The following is a 14,148-nucleotide window of genomic DNA, read 5'->3' as shown; positions in this document are numbered from 1 at the left end:
TTTTATAGTTGAATAAAGGGAGATAGATAGAAGGGAAATCCTTCCCAGGGTAACATATCCTAGTCAGCATCTAAAATCAAATTCAAATTGAGGTCTTCATGATTTCAGGCTTAATACTTTATAAGTGTTGAACCAAATTGCCTCTATTTGGCCCTTCACCTTATTTTATTTTCTTTTTATTTATAATCTAGCTATTCATTTATTTGCTTGTTCATTTACTTGTTTTTTATTTATTTATGGGACAATTAGAGTTAAGTGACTTGTTCAGTCTCACATAGCTAGTAAGTATCTGAGTCTAGATTTGAACTCCTGACTGGAGGGCAGGTGCTCTGTTGTCCCACCTGGCTGCTGGCCCTTCTTATTGAGGCCAAACTCTTTATCCCTTTATCCCATTTGTTGAGGGTAATTGTCCTTCTTTTTCTCTAATCTTCAATTTCTCCTTATCTATTGGTTCTTTTTTCTGACATGCATGAATATGCTCAGGTCTAACCCTACCCTAATACCTTTACTTGACCCTGACATCTTAATTATCCATCATCTCAAATCTTCCTTGAGAGGAGGTAGAGTTATCAGAGGCACCTGGTGATGCTGTGGGTAGTACATTGGGTCTGGAGTCAGGAAGACATTAGTTCAATGAGTTCAAAACATAAGGCCTCAGACACTAGTTGTGTAGCTCTGGATAAGTCCCTTAACCTCTGCCCTACTTTGCTCAACAGTAAAATGGGGTTTGGGAAAATTCTTTCTTTGCAGGTTGTTCTGAAGATGGAATGAAATATATTTGAAAAGAGTACTTAACACAGTACCTGTCACACAATACATACACATATACACATACATGCATATATACACACACATATATTTACACATCTATAAATATGTATAAGTAATAAAATATAAATAAAATATAACTATATAAATGCTTATTCCCATTCTCAACAGAAACAATGCAGTATAGTAGGAAGAATGCTAGCTTTGAAGTCAAATGGTATATGTTCAAATCTTGATTCTACTTCTTAACACCTGTACTCTGCCGCAGTTTCCTTATTTTTAAAATTATATGTTTGGATAGATAATCTTTAAGAACTCTTCTATCTCCACATCTATGATATCTGTCCTCTGACTCCTGAATTTACTTGTTAACTGAGAATTATTCTTTCCAAGTTTACCAGTTATTGCTAAACTGTTAAATCTATTGATCTTCCCTCCATCCTCATCCGTGCTGACTCCTTTCCAACTTTTGACCAGCCTTCCTCTGGGATACTCCCTTCTTTCTTGACTTGTATGCATCACTCTTCTGGCTTTCTTATTTTTAATGAATGAAGAAGCATTATTAAAGTAGCTACTATATTCCAGGTATTATACAAATACTAAAGCAATATCTTGCTCTCAAGACTTTACATTACAATTATAATCACTATTACATTAACACACTATTACACTCTTATTAGTATAGGAGATGTGGCACATTTAGGAAAATGGGGACCAAGGAAAGGATTTTGATCTGGGGTCTCCCAAGAGAAGTAAGTCTTTCACTTAGATGCCGAAATTTTTTTTTTCCAGAAACATAGGCCAAAACCTTAAATGGCTCCTAATTGTTTTTAGGATAAAACATAAACTCCTTAACCTGGAATTTAAGGTTCTTCTTAATCCTATTCCCACTTATTTTTGTAGCCTTATTTCCCACTACCCCTATTAATAAAATCGAAAAGTAGGCAAAGTAGACTCCTAGCCAGTTCTTGAATTTGATGCCCTATCTTTCATCTCTCTTCAAACCATTGCCTGTACCTGGAACATACTCCTTCTAGTTCTACAATTTTGTCATTTAGAGCTCCCTTGCCTTCTCAAGGTTTAGCTCAGGTGTTACTTTTTCATTGAATGGATTCTCCCCCTTAGAGTTTTTTCCATAGTGTTTTCCTTTTATTAGTTTTTTTTATATCTTACTTTTATCTACGGTATCATGAGGGATCTAATGACATTGACCTTCATTTTGTTCCTCCCAAATATTTCATCTTCTAACTTAGAGGGTATCATTGGTATCCACTTCTCTCCTCTTCCCTCCCCAATTTCTGGATACTCTATCTCTTCCTGTCCACTTTTTGATTCCCTTGGCTTTCTTTAGATTTCAGCTAAAATTCCACCTTCTTACAAGAACCCTTTCTAAGTCCCCTTTAATGCTAATGCCCTCCCTCAGTAAGTTATCTGTAAATATCTTGTTTGTATACAATTATTTACACATTATCATACCTAATTGGATTATGAACTCCTTGAAAGCAGGGAGTTTTTCCCCTTTATATCTCTAGCACTTAGCAGTAGCTGGCACATAATAGGTGATCAATAAATATTTGTTGAATTGAAATGAATACCTCAGCTACACCATCTTCTCTGCAGCAACGTCTACAGAGATTCTAGCTCAGATTAATTAAAAGACTTGCTCTGAGCTGAATTCTTTATGAGCAAAAAACATCATTTATAGACTGAGCTGGCAATCAATTGAATATATACAGGAGCTAGCTGCACACACATACCTATCTATCTTATATCTTTAACTCTCTAACCTCTTTCTCTCTTTGTAAGTATATATATATATTTTTTTTTTCAAGGTAAATTTTATGTTATTTCATAAAGTAGTATATAATGTTCTTTGACACAATGTATCTAGTGATTTATTTTTTTCTGTTCATTTTTCATTTTACATTCTGACATTTATATTATGAGTATCTGATGTTTTCAAGCATGACTATTTTTGAAGGTTCATTTTTCCCTACAAAAAGAAAAATTTGTATTTCTCTCTGAAAAAAAAAAAAAGACCTACAATGACTGAATTCTTTGTGTTGCTGAATCCTTCTTATATTCAGTAAGATGTTGCTGAAGATGACATATCCTCTAAGCATTCCCCTACCAACAAGATTGAAATATCTCTGATATATGTTTTTTTTTCATAGAAATCTCAGACTTCAATGTCTACTAATGTTTGGTTCAGTTATTTGTCATCATTTGTTTCTGCTCCAATTTTTAATTAGAAAACTTTGTAGCATTTAACCATTATTATTATTGCTATTAACAATGACAGTAGGGAATATAAGCTTTAAGGTTTGCAAAGAACTTTACATATATTATCTCATTTGATTTTATCCTCATAGAATTAAGGAAGATCTATTAATCATGAGTTAGTTATGAACATGGAAGAGAATTTATGATTAATAAAATGTTTGGGGGTAGTCAATAAACGTTTAGTGGTCAATTCTTATAATCCCAGCACTCAATTAAATTCATACTAAGCAGTACAGTGATGCAGCTATCATAGATTTAGATGATTCTGAAGAATAGTGCATCCATTCCCATTGTTCATTTGTGTGAAGAGGTGTAACTTCTTTGGAGCCTACCTATTCAAGTAAGGGTCCATGGACATTCCTGGATGAGCAGATACCTCTAGTGGCCTCCATTTCTGTGAGTGGCAGGAAGGTTCAGCGAGTAAGTCTAAGCCAGGCAAATTAGAAGAATTGTGCTGCTAAGAGAAAACCCCACCTTTCAAATGAGGATAGCTAGTGGAGTCAGCTATATAAACAAGATGCTATGTCACTCTAACTCCTGTTCCTCACCTGGATCTGGCTGCAGAGAGAAAGAGAGAGGGGAGGATAAAAGAGAGAGAGGAAGGAAAGAGAGAGCGAGAGAGAGGTGGGGGAAGGAGGGAAGGAGTGAGAGCATATTTAGGCACTAATTGGAAAAAGAGAAGCAGCTGTGTTTATGCAGCTGGCATGCGTGATTCATGAATGCTTTCCCTTACTTGTGATGGCAGGATGCCAAGAAAGCCCAATGACAAACAAACTGTGACACTGGTAATGTGGTCTGGTTGCCTGTCTCTGGTCTGGCAGGGAAGATTATTGTTGGATTGCTCACAGTATCCCGAGAACCAAAAGCCCTGGCTGAAAGGATTTTTTCTCTCTTATCAATCTGTGTATACAGATATCACTTCTTTGGTGCCTTATCACTAAGGTTTAGGTCCAAGGAGCTGGGTCTATACTTTCCTGAGAGAAACAAATCCACCGAGGAAGGCTAAATCACCTGCATATTTCTGTAGTCAGTAGGAGGGGCTCAGAGAGTGGATGGGAGACAGATTACAAGTTTAAGACTAAACCAAGCTTACTCTAGTCTGAGAATAGATCTATGTGACAGGCATTATGGAAAATACAAAAATGGACAAGACACACTCACTTCAATACATTTACATTCTGGTAGAAAAGATGACACATACATAAATAAATATAATACAAAGTTGAGCATGAAAATATTTGAGAAGTGCAAGCAAAGTACTCAGTGTAAGAAAGTAGATTTATCAAGACTAATAAAAACTCAAATAATATGTATTGTATTTCTATGCTATTTTCATATTCTCTGCATTCTAAAATTAAGATACATTTTTCCCTATCCTCTCTTATTCCCACACCTGCTTTCAAATATGATTGGCACTAGGTAGCAGAGTGGAGAGAGAAATAAAGTTGGAGTTTGGAATATGAGTTCAAATATCCCCTCAGTCACTTAGTAGCTGTGTGACTCTAGACAGCTCATTTGACATTTTAGCTAGAGTTTTTTCATTTGTAATATGTAGACAATGATAGCACGGGGTTATTGTGAGGATCCAGGGAGATAATTTATGTAAAGGGCTTTGAAAATCTTAAAATACCATGTAAATGTTATTCAATGTTATTATTACATGAAACTCTCTGGATGTAGTAATATTCAATTATATGGAAAAATGAAGTGAGCCCACATTTCAATAAATTTTCTTCTATTGGCTAAACCTGAGAGCAAAAACTTATGGAATGAGAAACAGACCAGTTGCTCATAAAGAAGATCCAACTCACTTCCAGCTGATCAATGATGGATAGAAACAACTACACCCAGAGAAGGAACACTGGGAAGTGAATGTAAACTGTTAGCACTACTGTCTATCTACCCAGGTTACTTATACCTTCAGAATCCAATACTTAACGTGCAACAAGAAAATTGGATTTACACACATATATTGTATCTAGGTTATACTCTAACACATGTAAAATGTATGGGATTGCCTGTCATCTAGGGGAGGGAGTAGAGGGAGGGAGGGGAAAATTTGGAAAAATGAATACAAGGGATAATGTTATAAAAAATTACTCATGCATATATACTGTCAAAAACTTTATAATTATAAAATTAATAAAAAAAAGAAAAGAAAAAAAAAGAGAAACAGACCAGTTGCTAACCCTACTTGTCCACTTTTTTCCGTATACCTTTTTTCAACTTCTTCCTCTTACCTTCTTACTTACCCTTATTCTTGCAACTGAGACTGGCAACTTCTCTGAAAAATTATCAGCATCTTGGGTCAAATATCCTTATCCCATTGCCTCACAAGATCATTCAAAGTGAAGAGATAAGCTGAAAACAATATAAATATAACATGATTGTATGGCAGGTGATCTTAGCATTGAAATGTTTGGATCCAAGACTTGTCTAGGAATATATCCTCTCAAATCAAACTGTCACTCTTTGCAGATGATATGATGGTATACTTAGAAAACCCCAGAGATTCTAATAAAAAGTTATTAGAAATAATTCACAACTTTAGCAAAGTTGCTGGGTACAAAATCGACACAAATCCTCAGCATTTTTATACATCACCAATAAATTGCAACAGCAAGAGATACAAAGAGAAATTCCAAACAAATGTCGAGAAAATATTTGGGAATCCATATACCAAAGAAAAGTCAGGAATTATATGAACAAAATTACAAGGCACTTGCCACAAAAATAAAGTCAGATTTAAATAATTGGAAAGACATTCAGTGCTCATGGATAAGCCGAGCGAATATAATAAAGATGACAATACTCCCCAAACTAATCTATTTATTTAGTGCTTTACCAATCAGACTCCCAAGAAACTATTTTAGTGACATAGAAAAAATAACAACAAAGTTCATATGGAAGAATAAAAGGTCGAGAATTTCAAGGGAATTAATGAAAAAAAAAGTCAGATGAAGGTGGTCTAAGTGTACCTGATCTAAAGCTATATTATATAGCAGCAGTCACCAAAACCATTTGGTATTGGCTAAGAAATAGACCGGTAGATCAGAGGAACAGATTAGGTACAAAGGACAAAAAAGAATACATCTATAGCAATCTGGTGTTTGATAAACCCAAAGATACCAACATTAGGGATAAAAATTCATTATTTGAAAAAAAAACTGTTGGGAAAACTGGAAATTAATATGGCAGAAATTAGATATGGATCCACACTTAACACCATATACCAAGATAAGATCAAAATGGGTCCATGACTTAGGCATAAAGAATGAGATAATAAATAGATTAGAGGAACAGAGAATAGTCTACCTCTCAGACCTGTGGAAGAGGAAGGAATTTATGACCAAAGGAGAACTAGAGATCATTATTGATCACAAAATAGAAGATTTTGATTACATCAAACTAAAAAGTTTCTGTGCAAACAATACTAATACAAGCAAGATTAGAAGGGAAGTAACAAATTGGGAAAATATTTTTACAGTTAAAGGTTCTGACAAAGGTCTCATTTCCAAAATATAGAGAGAATTGATCCTAATTTATAAGAAATCAAACCATTCTCCAATTGATAAATGGTCAACGGATATGAACAGACAATTCTCAGATAATGAAATGGAAACTATATCTACTCATATGAAAGTATTCCAAATCACTACTGATCAGAGAAATGCAAATTAAGACAACTCTGAGATACCACTACACACCTGTCAGATTGGCTAAGATGACAGGAACAAATAATGATGAATGTTGGAGGGGCTGTGGGAAAACTGGGACACTAATGCATTGTTGCTGGAGTTGTGAAAGAATCCAACCATTCTGGAGAGCAATCTGGAATTATGCCCCAAAAGTTATCATACCCTTTGATCCAGCAGTGCTACTACTGGGCTTATATCCCAAAGAAATACTAAAGAGGGGAAAGGGACCTGTATGTGCCAAAATGTTTGTAGCAGCTCTTTTAGTAGTGGCTAGAAACTGGAAAATGAATGGATGTCCATCAATTGGAGAATGGTTGGGTAAATTATGGTATATGACGGCTATGGAATATTATTGCTCTGTAAGAAATGACCAGCAGGATGAATTCAGAAAGGTTTGGAGAGACTTACATCAACTGATGCTGAGTGAAATGAGCAGAACCAGAAGATCACTATACACTTCAACAACAATACTGTATGAAGATGTATTCTGATGGAAGTGGATATCTTCAACATAAAGAAGATCCAACTCACTTCCAGCTGATCAATAACAAACAGAAACAACTACACCCAGAGAAGGAACACTGGGAATTGAATGTAAAATATTAGCACTACTGTCTATCTACCCAGGTTACTTATACCTTCGGAATCCAATACTTAACGTGCAACAAGAAAATGGTATTTACACACATATATTGTATAACCTAGATACAATATAAAATGCATGAGATCGCCTGTCATCTAGGGGAGGGAGCAGAGAGAGGGAGGGGAAAATCTGGAAAAATGAATACAAGGGATAATGTTATAAAAAATTACTCATACATATATACTGTCAAAAATGTATAATTATAAAATTTATAAAATAAAAAAAAGAGAGAAAGGAGGTTAAAAAAAAGAAAAAAAAAAGAAAAGCTCTTTGGAACCCACATCTTTTTCAATCTTCAGTCAATTCTAGGTGAATAGGATCACAGCCTTCAATGCAGGCATTCACCAAAATTTTCCCACTTCTTTAAGTTCATTTGCTGGTTTCCTTAATTTTTAAAAGTGTAATATTCCTCAAATGTCACTGATAAAGTTTTCTTAACATCTGGTTCAGATGTGAGAAGAAAGAGAAAGGCTTTGGGTGATGGTAACCAGGGGTGAGTGTGGGTGGGAGAATGACTGAATTGAACTTGGGCTGCTGGTGCCTGATTTCATTTATGGAATGTGATCTAACAGTAGTCCAGAGAGAAGCCATCTTACAAAGAGGTATCATTTGGGTTAAATTGACATGTTTTTTAACCCAGAATCTATGCTCTAAATTTAAGAAGTTCCATTTCTAAGCAAGCACCAGGTGTTCCCATATACTTTGTAGATTGATGGGAATGCAGACATATATATACTAGATCTGTTAGTACATACAAATAACCTATAAAGTACCTACTTCCCCGAATGGTATGCAGAGGCTAGCTGCAGTGGGTGGAGATGTTATTGTAACATTACTTATATTTGCTGCTATACTTCAGGAATCTATAAGTTCAATGGTATAGAGGAACTGATTCTCAACTATGATTTCTATAATCCCAAAGCACATCATAACTCATGAGTTTAAGTACTGGAGATAAAAATATTATATTGTGATTAACCTTCTGGTGAAGAGAATCCAAAGATAGGTTGGATAAACCTTGGATGAAGGACCCTCACACTTTATCACTATCTAGAGCAGCTGAGGGTCCCCCCCCCCACCACCACCAGAGGTAGGTGTGGAAAAACACAATCTTCCTATGGTGGATAAAGTGAGTACACAGAAACACAAGGAGCAGAGGATTGTTGTGAGGAGAAAGTACCATGGAGGGCAGGAAATGCACACTCCCATTCTTCCAATCCAGGCTGGTTACTTCTCAAGGGAACTATCACTGCTAAGCCCTTCTTCTTGAACTGATCCACTGTCTCACCAATGTGAACCCACGTGGGTTAGGGAAGACTACGCACATGTCTTTTGTCCCAAGATTAATGATGATTGTGGTATGTGGTGATAACTGGGAATTCCAGAGTCTCTGTCTTCTTTGGAATCATGCTTCCCTCAGCCGAATTCCCAATGGCAGTTCTACTTAAAATCTTTTTAGTTTGTCAAACCCAACCCAAGCTTGTACAGCCTTTGACAAGACAAGGTTGCCTTCACACCATGATGAAATATCAGAAAGGCATTTATAACATAATTATATGTCTAGTTTTTCTCAAATTATTTTTAAATATGTAGGAGTGCAGTTTCATTGTATGTACACAGATATTTCATAGTAACATAGCCTAAGAAATTGTAATGAGGCATCAATAAGAGTCCAGAGGATGATTGTGATTCTATCAGGTTTTAATGTTCTCCAGGTGGCATTATGTACTAGCCTACACATTATCTAGCATATCCATTTCAATAGTCAGTGTCCTCTGTCTTTATACTTGGTACAATTATGAAATAACACTCTATGTATTTCTGCTGGGCTAGCATGGGATTATTTTAGAAGACTGAGGTCTAAGGTTGTGTCTGCTACAAAATGAAAACTTTTGTGGCTATTTTGTGTTGTTGTCATGGACTATGTGGACAAACTACTATATGGGAAAAGAATATAGTCTCAATAGCAATTTTGGAACTCATTTGGAAACTTCTTGGAAAGGTCAGTGAGGAGACCAGTTGTATATAGATTCAAAACAATTAAACAGCATATACCAAGAAGCCAAATAATATAATGAATCAGGGTAGGTCCTCTCTTTTTCCTCTTATTTTCTTCTGATTAGAAAAACACCATCAGAAAAAAAATCAATATAATTTCTATTTCTGTCTCTTCTTTGTATCTGCACAGATCTTGAATAAGTCAAAAGAGACTAAAGGTAAATTGTTCTCATCAGATCCAGAACTAGAACCAAGATTAGATTATGCAGTTATTGCTAACAATTGTTGAAGAGAAACAAGATATATAACTATTTTACTTTGGTTTTGTCATTTCTCTAAATCTTACTTTAATCAACATTTTAAGAAAAGGAATTAGAAATTTATTATTCTTAAGCTTTATAATATAATAGCGTCTGGGGTGATCAGAAGAATCAGTAAGGATTTGTGTGAGGGCTTGTTGAACCTCTTTCAAGGATGCTTTTCCACTTTTGGTGTCCATCTGGCACTCAACTCTCACTTGTGGCCCTAAGAAGTTGTAGCATAAATACTGGCCATCCCTCAGTAAGCCATCTTGGTAGATGGAACCAAGCTTTGAAAGCTTGGTTAAACATTGAAGACTCCAAGGTCCTAGGCCATCACCAGTTGTCTTGACTTTTGTCCTTTCACTTGTATGGAAGAGGGAATGAAGTTGATGGCTTTGTGCAATTTTGCCTTAATTAATTTCAAGTCATCCATAAGTTAAAATGTCACCCCAATGATATCATTGTTTCTCTTTAAAAATGAAGGATAAACAACAAAAATAACAATACATTTTCTAGGGAAATAAAATATTACTCACCAACTTTATTTCATTATATTTGCTTCTTCCCTTTATCTGTTGTTCTAAAAATGTACTTTTTCTGTTTACTTGAAAAAATTTTATGAAAAAAATACTTAAGATCACTATTAATATTAGATTCTACAATAATGAATTATATTAGTGAACATATTTTTGGAATTTGGTAATTCCTTGTAAATTAGGACAGCCTTGAGTAAGCCATTTTGACTCTTATAAGTACCCAAATTAAATACAAAGGACCTATGAAGGAAGACACTCTCTGTATCTAGAGAAAAAAACTGATAAATAGAAGTATGTATAGAATGACTTTACATTCTATACACACACATACACATATATACACATACATATATATATTTGTATATAATAGTAGCTATCTCTAGGATGGAGGTGTGGGAGATAGGGAAGACAAAAAGAAAAAAAGTTACATGACAAGTTTTATAGCAATTTGTACATAATAGATTTGCAATTTCTTGTGAAATCACCTTTTTCTGTTCTACTATGTGTTATTTCTTAAGTTCAGAATACTTGTTTTATTTCTGAAGTTCAGAATAAAATAAAAATTTTTAAAGACAATAACAAATAATAGTGTATCTATTTTATAGATATGTGGCTCAGAGAGATTGTGACTTGCCTCACACTACATAATGAATAAGGGATAGAGAAATACTAGAGTTCCTTTGGTTCTAAATCTAGTTACTTTTTTGACCCAAACCAAATTTGGTTCAATTACCACTTTCTATATGAAGTTTTTTATCAAACTCCCAGCTCCTAGGGTATTCCCTCTCAATATCTTGAATATATTTTAAACAAACAAATACCCACTCCCACATACACAAGGTCAACTAATAGAACATAGGATTAAAGAATGGTAGGAATGCTATGTAAACACATAGAAGGTGACCTTGATAAAGGAGTTACAATGTCAGGCAGAGACAATGTGATGGTTCATATCAGAGGGGTCAAATACATAGCCCACAATATTCTTGGGGCTCCTCGAACCAGATTAAAATATAATTGGGAAATATTTAATAAAAACAGATGATATTACATTTAAAAATGATTCAATATGTAGCCCATAAGGATCCTTATGTATGATTTATGAATCCCCCTTCTATTTGAGTTTGACTTTACTGGTCCACATTTTCACATATCTTTATTATAACACAAAAAAATGTAGAAAATAAGATTCCAACATACTAATCATTCAATGACTATTAAAAAATTGAGAATGGGATGAAATCATGCATAAAATGGAAGAAGATAGCAGAATGGATTAAAAGCAAAAATTCTATAATATATTGTTTACAAGAAACACATTTGAGGCAGAGAAATGCATTTAAAGATAAAAGGCTGGAGCAGACTTGGATAGGTCAAGTGAATATAATAAAGATGACGATACTACCTAAACTAATTTATTTATTTTATGCTATACCAATCAGACTCCCAAAAAAACTATTTTAATGACCTACAAAAAATAACAATAAAATTCATCTAGAAGAACAAAAGGTCAAGACTTTCAAGGGAACTAATGAAAAAAAAATCAAATGAAGGTGACCTCGCTGTACCAGATCAAAACTATATTATAAAGCAGCAGTCACCAAAACCACTGAATATTGGCTAACAAATAGACTAGTTGATCAGTGGAATAGGTTAGGTTCACAGGACAAAATAGTCAATAACTTTAATAATCTAGTGTTTGACAAATCCAAAGACCCTGGATTTTGAGATAAGAATTCACTGTTTGACAAAAACTGCTGGGAAAATTGGAAATTATTAGGGCAGAAACTAGGCATTGACCTACACTTAACACAGTACACCAAGATAAGCTCAAAATGGGTTCATGATCTAGGCATAAAGAGTGAAATTATAAATAAATTAGAAGAACATAGGATAGTTTACCTCTCAGACCTGTGGAGGAAGAAGGAATTTGTGACCAAAGAAGAACTAGAGATAATTATTGATCACAAACTAGAAATTTTTGATTATATCAGATTAAAAAGCTTTTGTGGAAACAAAACTAATGCAGACAAGATTAGAAGGGAAGCAATGAACTGGGAAAACATTTTTTATAGTCAAAGGTTCTAATAAAGGCCTCATTTCCAAAACATATGGAGAATTGACTCGAATTTTTAAGAAATCAAGCCATTCTCCAATTGACAAATGGTCAAAGGATATGAATAGATAATTTTCAGATGAAGAAATGGAAACTATTTCTAGCCATATGAAAAGATGCTCCAAGTAATTATTAATCAGAGAAATGCAAATGAAGACCACTCTGAGATACCACTACACACCTCTTAGATTGGCTAGAATGACAGGAAAAGATAATGATGAATGTTTTAGGGGATGTGGGAAAACTGGGACATTGATACATAGTTGGTGGAATGGTGAATGCATCCAGCCATTCTGGAGAGCAATTTGGAACTATGCTCAAAAAGTTATCAAACTGTGCACACCCTTTGATTCAGCAGTGTTACTACTGGGCTTGTATCCCAAAGTATCTTAAAGAAGGGAAAGTGACCTGTATGTGCCAAAATGTTTATAGCAGCCCTTTTTGTAGTGGCTAGAAACTGGAAATTGAATGGATGCCCTCAATTGGAGAATGGCTGAAGAAGGTATGGTATATGAATGTTATGGAATATTATGTTCTGTAAGAAATGACCAGCAGGATGATTTCAGAAAGGTCTGGAGAGACTTACATGAACTGATGCTGAGTGAAATGAGCATGACAAGGAGATCATTATATACCTCAACAACAATACTGTATGATGCTCAATTTTGATGGACGTGGTTCACTTCAACAATGTGAAGAACCAAATAAGTTTCATTTGTTCAATACTGAAGAGAATCAGCTACACCCAGCGAAAGAACTCTGGGAAATGAGTGTGAACCACAACATAGCATTTGCACTCTCTCTGTTTTTGTCTGCTTGCATTTTTTATTTCCTTCTCAGGTTATTTTTAACCTTATTTCTAAGTCTGATTTTTCTTGTGCAGCAAAATAACTGTATGGATATGTATACATATATTGTATTTAACATATATTTTAACATATTTAACATGTATTGGTCTGGCTGCCATTTAGGGGAGGGGGTGAGGGGAAGGAGGGGAAAAGTTGGAACAGAAGATTTTGTAAGTGATTATTTGCAAATAATCCCATTGCTGAAAAATTATCCATGCATATATCTTGTAAAAAAAGTCTATAAAAAAAGGCTGGAGCAGAATAAATTATGCTTCAGCTGAAGTAATAAAGCAGGAGTATTGATCCTGTTTTCACACCAAGCAAAAGCAAAAGTAAATATAATCAAATGAGATATACTTTTAAATCTTATCTTGCTAAAGCTAAAGCTTATCTAGCTAATGAAGAAATATCATTACTAAACTTATTGGCACAGAGTAGAATAGCATCCTTATTTTTATAGGCGAAGTTAAGTGAGTTGCAGGAAGAAATAGACAGCAAAACTGTACTAGTGAGGGATCTCAGTTTCCTGCTACTGGAACTAGATAAATCTAAATATTAAAATAAAAAAGAAGAATTAAGGAGTTGAATAGAATTTTAGAAAAGTTAAATGCTATAGACCTCTGGAGAAAAATGAATAAGGTTAGAAAGGAAAATATTTTTTTTGTCAGTGTGACATTGCACTTATACAAAAATTGACCATATAATTAGGGCATATAAATCTCATAATCAAATTCAGAAAGGCAGAAATATTGGATGCATCCTTTTCAGATCATGATACAATAAAAATTATGTGTAATAAAAAAGTCATGGAAAAATAGACAATCTAATCCTAAGAATGAATGGGTCAAACAACAAATCATAGAAACAATTGATAATTTTATCTGAGAGAATGATATTACTGAGCCAACATATCAAAACTTATGGGATACAGCTAAAGCAATTCTTGGGGAAAATTT

This window comes from Sminthopsis crassicaudata, chromosome 1 (assembly GCF_048593235.1).
Source record: "Sminthopsis crassicaudata isolate SCR6 chromosome 1, ASM4859323v1, whole genome shotgun sequence".
NCBI classification, from domain to species: domain Eukaryota; kingdom Metazoa; phylum Chordata; class Mammalia; order Dasyuromorphia; family Dasyuridae; genus Sminthopsis; species Sminthopsis crassicaudata.
Note: the sequence above shows the minus strand (reverse complement) of the source record.